Here is a 15,718-nt window from a genome sequence, read left to right as displayed (position 1 = left end):
ACTAATCCAAGCGAATACCTTTGCCCTTGTCCAAGCCGGATTCTAAAAAGGTAAACAACGAGAGGGTAAGCTAACGCTTAGTGAATGCAATAATTATACACATACATATATAACCTACTTACTTGCAATCACATACACAATTACCTCATACATGCTAGCAACTTAAATGACATACCAACGCAAGGTATAATGATAAATCTCCAAGACCACAAGCTAGCACAAACAATAGCATATATAACTCGAATAATATAAAGTGCCATACTACAAACACATAACCATGGTTAACCAATAGTTCAAAGGAATGGTACTTTGAATTTCCCATCGGTGTTCCCAACAACCGTTAGCGTACAACGAATTATAACACTAACCCCGGAGTGGTATCGATCGCCTGAACTTTAAACCCACCCGTCACGCAAAATGTGGTATCGATCGCCCGAACTTAAAACCCACACTTTACGCCCACACATAATGATATGGTATCGATCGCCCGAACTTAAAACCCATATCATATATTAACCCGATGTGGTATCGATCGCCCGAACTTAAAACCCACATCGAATCTCGTACAAGTAAATACATTATATACACACATGTATAATCATTCCACTCACCTTGTCGACTTGGCGAGATTTCCAACAATAACTTGTAACCTTCAAAGCGAGTCACCTAACATAATTAATTCTCAATTAATTCACATAATAAGTTGGACTACCTACCAACTAACCTCACTAGTGCATTTTATGACCCATTTTCACTAGATTCACACATTAAAGGTCAAGTCTCCCAACTAATCACTAAAAGCTAGCGATTAAGGTTCTAAGACTTCCATCAACACATAACTAGGGTGTTTTCATACCCAATTTAACCCGCTAGGTCAAACCCACCCATTTGACCCATTTCAAGCCAACCATAAACCCTAGAACCCATTTTTACTAACAACACAAGTGAGCTAGTGAATAACTAACCATTTTAGACTTAATAACACCAATTATTACTTTGAAACCCTAGGTTAGTCATTCTTGAGTCCTCTTGACTCAATCTTACCCAAAACCCCTAAAATCACCAACAATAGGTTTTATGTTCAACACTAACCCAAGTTCTAACCCTTACACAAATTAAATTAAGGAAATCAAAATTAGAACTTACCACCACAACTAAAACGTAGCTATTGAGGAGATGAAAAACTTTATAACTCGAGCTAAGACCCGAAACTAGCTCCTTCTTCCTTTACTTGAGCTTTCTCTCACTCAAATTTGGGTTTCTCTCACTAGAATTAAAGTAGAAAGAAAATGGTGGTTGAAAGTGGAGTTATGACTCCCAACCCACTGATCTGTGATCTTAACTCATCCCCAAGTGAAATTACCACAATGCCCTTCCAAAATATCTAATTTAAAAGGCAGAACCCGGCTACAGTAGGAGTGCGCCGCGCGCACCCCTAAGTGTGCGCTGAGCGCACTTAGGCCTGATCAATATCCGACTTCTGTTTTATTCCAGAATTATTCCCACGCTTTATGTACTATATTTACACTTATATACAATAGATATTAGGGTGTTACAGCTGTTCTGTAATGAGAAGGGGATACAACAACAGTTTAGTCCTGCTTATACACCTCAATCAAACGGTGTTGCTGAAAGAAAGAACGGGACTCTAATTGAAACCGCAAGAACAATGCTAGCAGATTCATGTCTTCCAATTGTTTTCTGGGGTGAAGCCGTGAGTACTGCATGCTACGTGATGAACAGAGTTCTAGTGATGAAGAGACATGGTAAAACATGTTATGAACTGTTACACAAGAGAAATCCAAACATTAAACATTTTGAACCCTTTGGTGCACCTTGTACTATTCTGGTACGAGACGCTGGAGGAAAATTTAATTCAAAGGTGATCTCTGGTATCTTCTTGGGAAATGGGAATCCGTACAAACGGGTGTATAATACTGAGTCCAAGTATGTGGAAGAACGTTATGAGGTTGATATTCAACGCAATGCTCCACCTCGTGTCAGTAAAGGATTCGCATGGCAGTTTGAATATGATAAGTTATTTGATTCCTTCAATCTTCCGCCAGACGCTACAGATGAAGAAGTTCTGACTCAGATATTGTTTGATTCTCAAGACACTTCTGAAAATGTTATCACTACTCCAGTGCAGGTTCAGAATCCGGTTTCTAGCTTGCAACCAAGTTCGCAGAGTGTTAGAGGTGATTTTGATTCAAATGAGGACGGGGTAGTATATACAGATGAAGATAGTGAGCTTGAAGATGACGAGAAAGTTAGTCGAACACAACTGACTGAGGAACATCTTAATCCTGTATATAATCAACCACCAACTGTAACAGTGACTGAACCGCCAACTGAAGCAGGAGGTGTACGTAGATCCAATCGTGTGATTCTGCCACCTAAATGACTTGATGATTATTATGTGGATTCAAGAGGCATTCCTCACATTAGTATTCCTTTAGGGAAGTCTAATGAAGCCTCTACATCTGAAGTTCCGACTATATCAGAGGTTCTCGTGACTAGTGTAAGTTCAACAGTAGTGGAAGATGTTCAGACAGAGAGTGCGAATGTGGTAACAGCTTTTTATTCAACGTTGAATAAGACAGGAAGAATATCTGTGCATGCTCACTCGTGTTATGTGTGTTAAATTAAACCTAAAGATGCTTATGAGGCATTGAAGTTTGACGAGTGGGTTAGTGCAATGCAAAAGGAGCTGTTACAATTCAAATACTTAAAGGTTTGGAAGCTAGTCAATTCACCGCATGGTTGTATACCCTATGGTCTTCGATGGGTTTTGAAAAATAAGAAGGATGAACAGGGTATTGTTATCAGAAACAAAGCTAGACCGGTGGTAAAGGGATATCAACAGATCCCTGAAATTGATTATGATGAGGTTTTTGCTCCAGTTGCAAGACTGGAAGCAATCAGGATTTTCTTGGCTTTTGCATCCTTCATGGGTTTTAAAGTTTTTCAGATGGATGTTAAAAGTGCATTTTTGTACGGCGAGATCAATGAAAGAGTGTTTGTTGAACAACCACCTGGTTTCGAAGACCCGCATTTTCCAGAAAAGGTTTATCGACTTGAAAAGGCACTTTATGGTCTTCACCAAGCTCCTAGAGCATGGTATGCTACATTGTCAAACTACATGATTGAAAATGGTTTCAGGAGAGGTGTCATTGATCAGACACTTTTCATCAAGAAGAAGGGACAACATCTTATGTTAGTACAGGTTTATGTTGATGATATTATCTTCCGGTCAACAGATCAGGGAATGGTTGATGAGTTTGAGAAAGCCATGCAACAGAAGTTTAAGATGAGTTCGATGGGAACGATAAAATTTTTCCTAGGTCTACAAGTAGCTCAGACGGATAAAGGTATCTTTTTGCATCAAACCAAGTATGTTGCTGATATTCTGAAGAGGTTTCAAATGGAAGCAGAAAGACTCGCTAAGACTCCGTTGTCTGTTAATCATGGGATATCTCCTGATTGTGAGGGTGCTTCAGTGGACCAAATGTTATACAGGGCAATCATCGGTTCTCTAATGTATCTTACCACTTCTCGACCAGATATCATGTTTGCGGTTTGTCTGTGTGCTCGTTATCAGGCAAATCCTAACGTTCATCATATGTTAGTGGTTAAGAAGATTCTGAGGTATTTGAAAGATACACCGAGCTTAGGGTTATGGTATCCGTGTGAGGATGGTTTTGATCTCACAGCGTATAGTGATTCGGACTATGGAGGATGTAAGAAAGATTTTAAGTCAACATCAGGAGGTTGTCAGTTTCTGGGAAGCAAACTAGTTACATGGCAGTGTAAGAAGTAGACAGCGATGGCTCAATCCACGTGTGAAGCAGAATATATTGCCGCAGCCAGCTGTACATCGCAGGTCATCTGGATCCAACAGTAACTACGTGACTACGGTTTGCAAATTTCTAACACTCCTATTTATGTTGATAATACTGCGGCCATAGCTGTCACTAAGAATCCCGTAAATCATTCTAAAATGAAACACATAGGGATTAAATACCATTTCATTAGAGATTGCTATGAGAAAAAGCTGATAGATGTATTGCAGATAGACACAACAGCTCAAAGGGCTGATCTCTTCACAAAAGCTTTTGATAAACCGCTTTGATTTTCTGTTAAAGGAAATAGGTATTAAATTGGTTACTGACGTGGTTCCTGAAACTGAGGTTCCTGACACAGAGGAATCTAACCAAGAGACTGAGTTGTGAAGGATTTGCAATTGTCTGTATTATATGTGTAGCTTTGGATGGTAGTTTGTAGATCATCTGCATGTTTACTTTCCATTTGCATGATAGATTATTTTTGATGATATTTCTGCATGTTTGCTTATGTTTTTAGATAGTTTTATGTTTTTGTACAGAGAAAATCAAAAGGACATAAAAATCAGAAAAACCATAAAACCAAATAAAAAATTGAAAAAAATAGAAAACCCATAAAAATTTAAAAAAAACCTGAAAATGAGTTGCGTATTCTTTATTGTGGGAAGTGATTGCAACACTGAACTGACATGTAAGTTTTGAAAACAAGTGATACAGAATGACTGATAATGTGTTAGTGGACTTTATTGATCTAATTCTAGATGGAGATGATCACATTAACAAAGCGTAAATATCATGATAAGGAAATCATGGAAAGGTTTACAGCGGTTGAGGGTAGTCACCTACTTATCACTGAATATGTACTGAGAAATGGTTGTTCAGAAACTCAACAGACGGTTGAGGTCTCCCCTACTACGATTTATACTCGGTAGCAAAAGGATAATTTTGTGAGTCCCCAAGGTGAGCATACTTTGTCTAGGATGCATACTTGTTTCTATTTACCTTTATTACTTGGACCGAAATTTAACAACATACATATCGGGTACTCAAAGGGAGGTGTTTTCTCTAAAAGGGTTGAGAAGTGCAGTCTTGTATCACAGACACGGAATGATTTGTATATTGCAACATCATCGGGATATAGATTTCTACATCAGAAGTTTGACTTTCCATGAAGTTTTTACTAAAGTTAAAGACAGTGGTGCATCATCATCATGTATAGTTGGTTTCACTTATTTATTTTGTTTGTTTTACTTATGGAGAAAAGGCAACATCGGAAAATTCAAAAAAAAAAAAAATTGAAAAATTGAATCTGTTTATTTCTTTAGTGTTGTATATAACATGGTGCATCACCTAACTGCAAGAGAATCATGGATCAAGAATTGAACAAAGTTTCAGCGATTCCTGTGTTATTTAAATCTAACGGATAATGAACGATTTTGTCATCTACATCCGAGGGGGAGAAATTAAATCATTCAGATATAGAGAACTTAAATCATTCAGTTCAACTCACAGTTGGTGATCTTTACTTCTTTTGTCTGTGGTATGGGATTGTACCTATTGACCTGGATAGAGGGAATATCTTCTGGAGGATATCTTAGCGTTCCATCACTCAAATATATTTATCACTTCCATCCATCAAACATCATACATTATACAATTTCCGTGTAAGTATGGGGTTTATAGCGTCTTTTCAAAGTATGCAATAAATTTGAGATTCACAAGGTTATCTGAAACGAAAGGTGTAAGTTTAAGGTAGAAGCTCATGGCTGACAGGGTTGCTAGAAACATCGTGAGATGGTTCTGTTCAATCAAATTGAAAGTACATTGATGTGATAAGAGGACAGCGTCAACATGTTGTGCTCAATTGTTCTACCTAAAACATCGTGCGATCTCAAATGAGGACTGACTTCGTGATCAAAGTCTAACATTGAAAAGTGTTAAGGTAATTAATATAACGTGATCATCGAAGCCTAGGGTGAAAGTTGATAAATGTTTACTGATATATTTGAAAGTTGTTCTGTATATGCTTTATCAAATAAGTTAATGAATGAACTATGAAAAACATGTCAATGTAGTTCAGTTCTGATCCCCGAATCAAAAGATTTAATCAATTTAATATGTTAACTCACAAAAAGATGTGTTATACTTTTTGAAGGGTGATTCATGATAAGCAGTTTTATCTGTTCCTATGTTTAATGAATCTGATGTTAGAAGTTGATATATTGCAGATCTAAAAGGTTAACTGTTGCTGTCATAATATTTGATAATCATGACACACTGGATCTTGTACAGTAACTTGCTTTGTGTATTTGCATGTGCATGCATATCTGAAATTGTTTGCATTCATAAGATTAGTTGCATGAGCATTTCTGTTTATGGTTTAAGCCAAACAACTCAGTTCTCGAAAAGATTTACTGTGAAAGGAATCCAATATTTTTCATTAAATTTGAAAACAAGGTGTTTAGAGCTTAAAGGAACAAAGTGTGTTTGATTTATACTGTGGAGATCAGTCCCAGGGGGAGTAAATGTGATAAAAGAAGTATAGTTTGAATTTGAAAAGGGTTAAGTTTTAAAGTTTTTTAAAAAGCCCAGACCACCGGCCGACTGTAATTACATACGGCCGATGGACAAAGACACTCGACCGAGTGTCAAGACCCTCGGGCCGAAGGATTAGACCATCGGCCGATGGTCGCTGACAGGGTATAAAAAGACCCTGAGTCAAACGGGTCAGTCACTTTGTGCACTAGTGATCGATTTTACCCTAATTTTCAAGTTGAAAGGAAAAGAGTTTTTGTCCGTGTGTATTGTGCATCTTTTTATTGTGATTCAAGTGCCACAAATGAGGTAATCTAACTCGATTTCGTTTAGTTTAATTCTTTAATTTTGTGTTCGAAGTTTGTTTTTTAAATCGATTGATTTTTGCTCGTTATCTGATGAAATAGTTGATATAATTGTCTTAATCGACCTATTTAGCATCTATTGTGACCAAAATCCAAACCAGAAACCACAGATTGATCGAATTGGGGTTTTTAATCAAACAGATCTGATGAACTACCTCCGGCCGATGGTCTCTGACCATCGACCGATGGTGTCTCACACTCGGCCGGATGACACTTCACTCGGCCGTAGGACCTAAATTGATCAGTTTGTAGATGTGCTTTAGACCAACTGTCGTAGGTCTAGACCATCGGTCCGATGGTCCAGTCCATCGACCGATGGTTACTTGATTAAACCGATGGTAGATCTTTATAATGAATTTAATTGAATTTTTTTTTCTCTGGTATTTTCTGTTATGCCTCTCTAATGCTAGTGCTTGTAGTATGTATTAGAATGTCAGGAGGTTCCTTTGTTGGGCAATGGATGTTTAACATCGACCGTAGGAGAATTCTAGCTAGAGGACGACCCATCTTAGTGGAACAAAAGGTCATTGTGACTCGACAGACCTATAGTCCTTGGGAGCAGATTGGGTGTCAGCCTTTCTTAGACATTGGGAATTATTACTGTCCTGAATTACAGTGGGAATTTTATGCCAATGTTGCCTTAGAAGATAGTAAGAAGAAGTTTGTGCACTCAGGTCTCTTTAACCAACAGTATAAGTGGACTATGGAGGAATTTTCAAACCTGTTGAATGTTCCTCACACCGGGGTTAAGATACTGTATCCTAGCAAAGATCTGAGAAAGATCCCCAATAGATTCAAACTATCTGACATAATTGCAAGGCTATGCAAGCCAGAGAGAGTAGTTAATGCTGGTAGGGTTGAGGTTAGAGATGATGATATCTTACAACAACATGAGATACATTTAAGGATTATCAAAAGGAATGTGACCTTTAGGAAAGAAGGAGATAATCTGATGTCTGGTACTGAGGCTTTGTTTCTATATTGTCTACTAGAGGGTATTCAAGTGAATGTGGGTCATTTTCTCATTCATGTAATAAAAGATTTTCTTGAGATGGAAGAACCATTTCCGTACGCAGTTTTATTGTATAACTTGTTTGAGAAACTTGGTGTGATTCAACATGAGGAAAAGCTAGTGCTAGAGGATCCCATTATGGGATGAATGATTCTGATTTTATGATTCTGTGTTTATTTTGATATTTTGTATTTTCAGAATGATATGTAATTTGATAATGCTAGCCTGTTAGCATTGATACACTATTTTATGTCTGTAATAATTTTACGTCAGACATGTAATCGTGTAATCGTGATCTTAATCTGTTATTCTTACTAATGTTACATATTCTGTGATGATCAATCAGTAATAGCTAATCAATTATGAATGTAATGCTGATATGAAATTGTGTTTGCAGTTATTGTTAATCATGTCAGGTACTCAGATGGATCAAGAACAGGTAGCTCACAGTTCTGAGACTGAATCATCGGGAGGACCAAGTTCTGCTAATCTTCCAGGATTGAAGGCTTGCAGTGGTTCAAACTTGACTGCTTGTCTAAGTGATAAGGGTCCTAATGCTGGCAAGTACAAAGAAGTGATCGAATTCTTAAAACGTTCAAGGATTTTTGCTGCGGTATCCATGCCGTGTACTGCTTACTATTCTCATCAGAGAGAGTTCTGGAAGAATGCGAGAATTGAAACTGTTGATAATAGACAAGTGATAGTGAGTTCTGTGTGTGATCAAGAGGTTAAGATTTCTGAAGACACGATTCGCAATATGTTTTTATTTGAGGATGCTGAGGACATGCCCAAGAAGCTATCCAAGACAAAGATTAGTGGATGTATGCTGAGGTGTAAGTATGCTGGTGACATTACTCGAGCTACAATCAAGAGAAGTGGATTCACTCCACCGTACAGATATTTGTCATTGGTGGTGGTTAAGTGTTTGAGTCCGTTACAAGGCGGGTTTGATGATCTCAGTGAGATCTATCAGGGAATGTTTGCAGCATTGATTCTAAAAGCTGATTTTAATTTCTCGGGGGTTATCTTTGATCTGCTGGTGGAGAATGTGACAAGTCAACAGTATTTGATTTATCCGAGGTTTCTACAGATAATAATCAATAGTCAAACTATGGATCTGCCTAGGTTGAAGAAAGATATCATTGAGTTGAAGTTCAACCAATTGAATCAGAAGAAAAGCGCTAGTGATGGCAAGCTGGTGTGTCATCTTGCTCGAGAGGATTATCAGTGTCCACCAGGAAAGAAGTGGAGAAACGAAAACAGTTTATCTGATCGAGAGCCTGATTTTGAGGTAGCTAACAGTGATGAAGAAGTTGATCAACCCGTGAATACTCAAGCTGCAGGTGGTTCAGGTGCTGGAGGTTTAGTTGATGAGATTGGTGATATTAATCCTAATGTTGGTGAAGAAGCTCCGAGAGGTGAAAGAAGAAGGTTGGTAGAAGATGAAGGTTCTCAGGTTTCTACTAAGTTGAGACCGCATAAGAGGTTTATATTTGTTTTAAAGAATCAGGGTGGATCTGCTACTGGTGCTACCCAAGGAACACCGCCCACTCAAACTCAAGGATAACAACAACAACAACCGATACAACAAACCCAATCGAATCATCAATCACCACCCATAGTTCAACAAGTGTCACAGGAGACTGTTTCTACTCCAACTCCTAGTGCTCCACCACGTATAGGGGCAGAAGGAGGTGTTAGCTCAGCTACTCTTCAGAATTTGAATGACTTATATGTTCAAGCGATGGCTGACAACTTAAGGATGAGAAAGGAAATGGATGAGAAGGTTGAACTATTGAAGGAAGAGAATCGTGTGAAGTCTGAGGATGTTACACGTTTAGGTATGCAAGTTGAGTTGCTACAGAAGAAGGTTGGTGATCAGTCGTTGTTATTGACTGATGCGAAAAGAGAAGCTTCTCAAGCTAGGAAGTTGGCTGAATCTACTTTAGCTAAGGTTACTGCGTGGGAAGAGAAGTTTGATTTGGTTGAATTGCCTGAGGGAGAGACTAATAATCAAATGGTGGAGGCTCCTGGTTCCTCCAAAGCTACAGCACTGTCAGTAATTCCTCTTAAAATTGATTATAGTTTTAGTGATTTCTTTTCTAAACAGGATGAGCTCAAGCATTCTGTTGTTTATGATGAACTAGAAGAGGGAGAGATCCCTCACAACCTCTCTAGAGAAGAGCTGGACGAACTGATGTGTCTAGAGCAAGAGGAAGCTAAAGCTGCTGACACACAGTCCGACGATTCTCCATCAGAGGATGATTCTTTTGGCCCTGAGATTACAGAGGATATTAGTGATAGAGATTTAGATGATTTAGTTGAGGATGTTACTCATGAAGATTTTCCTACATATCAAAATGATAAGAATGAGGATCTTCCTGGTTTTGAGGAGTTGTTAAGAACAAATGATGAACTTTTGGATAGAAAGTGTAAAGAGAAAGAACGAACTGAAGTCCTGCCTGAAGGATTTTTGTCGGTCAAATATTACAAGGAAAGAACTGAAAAGTTGGAAGTTGATTGGAGAGATATCTTGAGGATTAGAAAGTATTGAGAACAACCAAAGCTTGAGCCGAAATATTTGAAGATGATTAATTTGAGAAAGAGTGCAAAAGGAAGAATTCTAGCCTGGGCTTACATTGAAGAATTCAACATGTTTGCAGTTAAGCGAGAATTTGGCGTTGATTATTTCAAACATGGTCACGAATTCAAGTCGCTACCGTACTTTGAGCTAATGCAGATTGCCAGGTTGAGAATGTTGTATTGTGGAATGAACGATCGATCTTCGTTGCTGGTGAAGAAGATTCGTATAGCTTTTAATTCAAAGAATTGGGAAGGTTTTAGGCCACAATTTCCTAGGATTAGTTTCAAAGTTAATCCTAGAACTGGTGAATCTCGAAGAATTGTGAAGTACAAGCGGGCAAAGACTGTGAAGAAGGTACCATTAAGGAAATTGCCGCAGAATTGGAGTCAGAGATTCAGATGGTGGTTTTATGATGATCGTTCTGAAGAAGCTGTGATTGTTTTGGATAAGCTAAAAGAAGATGATATTGAATGCATTCGTGTGTTGGATCCGATTTGGTTGAGAAACTGTACCGAGGCTGATATTTTCACGTTGTATTACAACCGTATGCTCTATCGTCGAGAGAACGGGGTACAGGCTGAATAGTATGTGAAAGTAGCTAAGCTGTGCTACTTGAACAACATGGTAATCGATCCGTACGAATGAAGTAAATGATTACTGAAGATTTTTGAAATAGAACTAGGTCTTAGGGGGAGTTTGTTGGTGCATAATCCCGAGTTCTATTATGTAATAAGTTCTATTAGTTTTGTATTTCGTATTTCAGTCAGGTATGAACATCGTCATTAATACTTTGTATTTGAATTGTTTGGTATAATGTCGTGAAATGGTTAAGAGCAGTTGGTTGGCTGCTCAGACCATCGACCGATGGTAGGGACCATCGGTCGAGGGACTCTCACCATCGACCGTAGGTCCCAGACCACCGGCCGATGGTCACTGGATATATATATATATATATATATATATATATATATATATATATATATATATATATATATATATATATATATGTATATATATATATGTATATATATATATATATATATATATATATATATATATGGATTTTGTGGTTCATTGTTAGGTTACACACCACAAACCCTATTGCTGTCGTATTACTCTGTGTTTACCGTCCCAGACCAATCTCCAACCGAATACAAGGCTCTAGGCATCGATTATATCAACTATTTGTTGGTTAGATTGATCCCGATAGTTAATCAAGTATTCGACTCGCCCTAGTTATCGTTTCCGCCGTTAATCTAGGTTAATACGTTTGATCTAAGGTCCATAGTACGTCTACAAAGTTGTAAGTTATTTAATTAATAATATTGACATGTATGTCTCAATTTATTTAAGGAATTAATGTTATGATTGAGAGTGTTTAATCATGTGTTAATCTTGGTGATGTGGTGCTGATGTAGCCGTTAGTTCTGGTGAAGAAGCTTATGGTTGGGAGCTCTCTAAGACCATTCCCAATGGTAAGCTATATGCACCGCCCTCAAGCCCGCCCTCTTGTTTCTCTCTCTCCCTTTCGCCCTGACTTTTGTCATTCTCAAGCATAATTGAGGAGGAGTATCTCTCAGATTTTTGAAATATTTACTTGTATCCACACCATAAACACTTGTATCTTAATATATTTAATTGATTTTGTGGTGTATGTGATGGGGAGGAAGTATGTCATGCTTGGGAGTGGCGTGTGATGGGGAGGATGTATGGAAGAAATGGAGAGAGAAAATTAACGTGGCTTTGATGTAGTATGTGTTGAGGAAGGAAGATGTCATGGTTGGAAATGGTCTAATGTCAGCATGTGAAACTTAACCTCTCAACAACATTTACAAGCAAGTCACCATGTTAAAGCGGATGATGAAATTGTCATAGTCTGTCTACAAGCTTAAGCGTTCAGCATGATTTCATATCGGTCACTTACAGTTGCAACTGATAGCTTTACTAACAACCTAGCATTCTAAGATAAAAACTCAGATAACGAAGTAAAAAAAACCACCCTAACTCACTTAATTACTTCATAACCAATGTAGAGAAGGCTACGACAGAATAATAGTAATAATCAGTAATCTATCTATTATTATACTTCTAATAAGGACTATGAAATATGAGTAGATAAAAAACAATTAGAACCGAACTATCTAAACAACTGTATAATAATAAATTACCAAAGAATAATCATGTTCTCAGTCCGGTCCAAATAAGCCACGAACTCGGTAGAAGCTGTTAAATACTACTACTCGGTAAAACACTTATCAGCCCAACCAACAATATCTATTCTTGGCTTCTCTGCTTTTTCCCTAGTAGGGAAAATACATTACTAGCTTAAACATTCCAACGGTTGACCATTGGCTCGACGCATCACTAGAGCAAAGAACTCAAGCTTGGTTGGTGAGGCCTCGGTGAGTATAGACAACCCCTTTAGCTGCTCGACCGGAACCAACATAAATAATAACAATACTCCGTAATTAATAGAAAAAATTACGCCGTTGGTACCTGTGGTTTGTTTACATTATCGTGACAACACCTAAACTTTTTTTTTTTGCGTAGTTGGTAACTTACGTGGTTGGTACCCCTTGCTAACTGCAGTTAAATTTTAATTTTTAACCTCACATGTGCCACGCATATGAGGTATATTCGTCCGTTTATACCATTCTTTCCGGGTACAAAACCTTTGTTTTCTTAAATAAATGAATGAATGAATAGGATCACTTAGTATTGTTACGAGTATTATCGTAGTAAGATGTTGACCCAAGGTCAAAATCCAACCTTTGATTTTGAAAAAGAAAATAAACTTGATAAAGTCTATTTGAAAGTAGCAACCATTTTGAAGCCAAGCTGGGGTAGCTTTTGTAAAGGTGCTTAATTGGGTGGTTTTGGTAATGGTTATATTTCAATTTGCAAATCTGCATATTACTAATTACTTAACTACGTAGTATGAATTACAGTAATATTTTCAAATATAAGTACATGATGTTTCATGTAGAATTAATAAGCAAGTAACACTTGCAGCTAATAACTTCTTCTTATATGTATGTATGCTATGATTTACATCATCACCATATATCAGATTATTTTAATTAGGTGGGATGTTAAAGGTTCCAACTGCACAAAAGCTACAATACTATAATACGGTCGTGAACATTTGTGCGATGTTAAAGGTTCTTTGTTTACTCGCAATATCAACGAAAGCCAAATGCAACAATAATACATAATTCATACTTGATCGTCACGAGCAATCTAAACAAAATACAAATAAGTAACCGCATCTCCAAAGTTTCCAACTTAAAATAATAAGTTATAGCTATGATAAACTGTGTATCGTGCATATATAGCTAAAAGACTAAAAGATTACATCATATATCATGAATGAATCTGCAACTCTCATTTAAGAAAAATGAATACCGGCTTGGTTGAATAACGATAACAGATGCAAAAAATCAGCTTTTGCAAGATTTCTAGATCTCTTGTCTTCAAAATCTCCTTGTTTCAACACACCTATAACTTTACTTTTAAACTCCTCTGACCCCTTCGTCTCACCATCATCATCCATATCCGTATCGTCATCATCATCATCAATTTCATCATCATCAGTCTCCATAGCTAAATTACCCCAATCTCCAACCGAGGCATGATCAGTTGAGGCTATCAGATTATCATTATTACCCTGATGAGAAAGTTGTAACGCTTCAAGTGTTTTGTAGTTTTTCTCCAACACTGAAAGTATTTTTTTTATGCTTGAAGATGGCCCCAAGGGTTTTGTTCTTCCTCATGAAACACATTCGGAGCAACCCGTCCACTTCTTTATCGTTGACTGTTGGGTCGGGTTTTCTTGGCTCGATTCGGACAACGGATGAGTCAACCTTGGGTGGTGGTCTGAAGTTGTTTTTTCCAACTTTTAGCAAGTGGGTAACACGAGCCTTGAGCTGTGTGTTTACTGAAAGGCGGGAGTAGAGTGTGTCACCCGGTTGAGCCACTAATCTCATAGCAAATTCACTTTGGTACATTATTACAGCAGATCGAAATAAAGGTCTGTGATTTAATAATTTAAATGTTAGAGGAGATGAGATCTGGTACGGAATGTTGGCTACACAAATGTCAAAGTACGGAAGATCGCACTTTAGCACGTCTCCTGCTATCACCTATGAACACACGAGTGCATGCATATAGTTAGTTTATATTCAAGATTAAGGGTGCGTTTGATAAAACTCAATGGTTAAGCGTTGAATGGTTCATAATCGGAGTGATACAAAGGTTCTGAATGACTATAAGCTGTTTGATAATCATTTTGAATGAGTAATGTTAATGATGTAAATTACTTTATTAACATTTATATGAATAATAACTAGAATATAGTTGTTTGATAAGTGTTTTTGATATAATTTAAAGAGGATACTACATAGATTTATGTGCTTAATGGTTAAGATACTATCTCTGCCCTGAATGGTTCATCAATCACTGAATATCTGAACCATTCAGCATGAATAACAAGCGCACTGAATGCTAAATGGTTTAGCATTCAGCGCTGAACCATTTCATTAAGAGGTAAACAAACACACCCTAACTTAGAGAGCATGAAATTATTATTGCATTTTTGCATTTAGACACCAGTCTAAAGTCTAGTCACAAAAACATACAAGGAAAATGCATTATTAAACAATTGAAAATAAACAATACTAACAGGGTAAAGGGTAAATTACTTGCCTTGAGTCGATTAGAATCTGAAGGAAAGCGACGCTCCAACGCGTCAACCATACGCGGATCAAGCTCAATAGCAACAACGAACTTGGCAGCCTTTAGAAGCTTATCCGTTAAATTACCAGTACCAGGACCAATTTCGAGAACAACGTCCGTACTGTTGATGCCAGCTTTTTGAACAATCGAATCAATAATTAGAGGATTCTTCAGAATATGTTGACCTTTGGATTTGTGAAACTGTATACCTCCTTGATAGAATCCACCGCGTGAAGGCTTCTCCTTCCTAATTTTTCCTCCAGTCATACTTCAATCCAATCGGATCAGATTAATTATCTAAATTCACGAATCAAGCGTCTTTGATTATAAGCAGTCTAAGTCAATTAAACAAATGTTCAATATAATTTACACGACAGAAATACAAATTTTCGCCAGGACTAAATCTACCTAGGGCATGAAAAAAATAATACGAATTTAAATTATACTAGACGTGATTACAATTGTAGTAACTGATAACATCTAAATCAGTGAATATGTAACTCGTAAATCAGCATAATAGAACAATAGAATCATTAATTGGCAAACATTACTTTAACAATAGACAAACAATCTAACCTCACAAGTATTCAAGAACAAAAACCAATGAAAGAATGAATAAAAAATAATATAAAATAATAAACCTGTA

At 37.3% G+C, this 15,718-nt stretch overlaps 1 pseudogene; it reads right to left on the bottom strand.

The window, feature by feature from the left end:
- Nucleotides 1-13,606: 13,606 nt before the first annotated feature.
- LOC139864000 (ribosomal RNA small subunit methyltransferase-like) lies at nt 13,607-15,420 on the bottom strand (annotated as a pseudogene).
- Between the last annotated feature and the right edge of the window lie 298 nt (nt 15,421-15,718).

The sequence above is a fragment of the Rutidosis leptorrhynchoides genome, chromosome 8, assembly GCF_046630445.1.
Source record: "Rutidosis leptorrhynchoides isolate AG116_Rl617_1_P2 chromosome 8, CSIRO_AGI_Rlap_v1, whole genome shotgun sequence".
NCBI classification, from domain to species: Eukaryota; Viridiplantae; Streptophyta; class Magnoliopsida; order Asterales; family Asteraceae; genus Rutidosis; species Rutidosis leptorrhynchoides.
The sequence above is the reverse complement of the archived record's forward strand: the minus strand, read 5'-3'. Positions and strand labels throughout refer to the sequence as shown.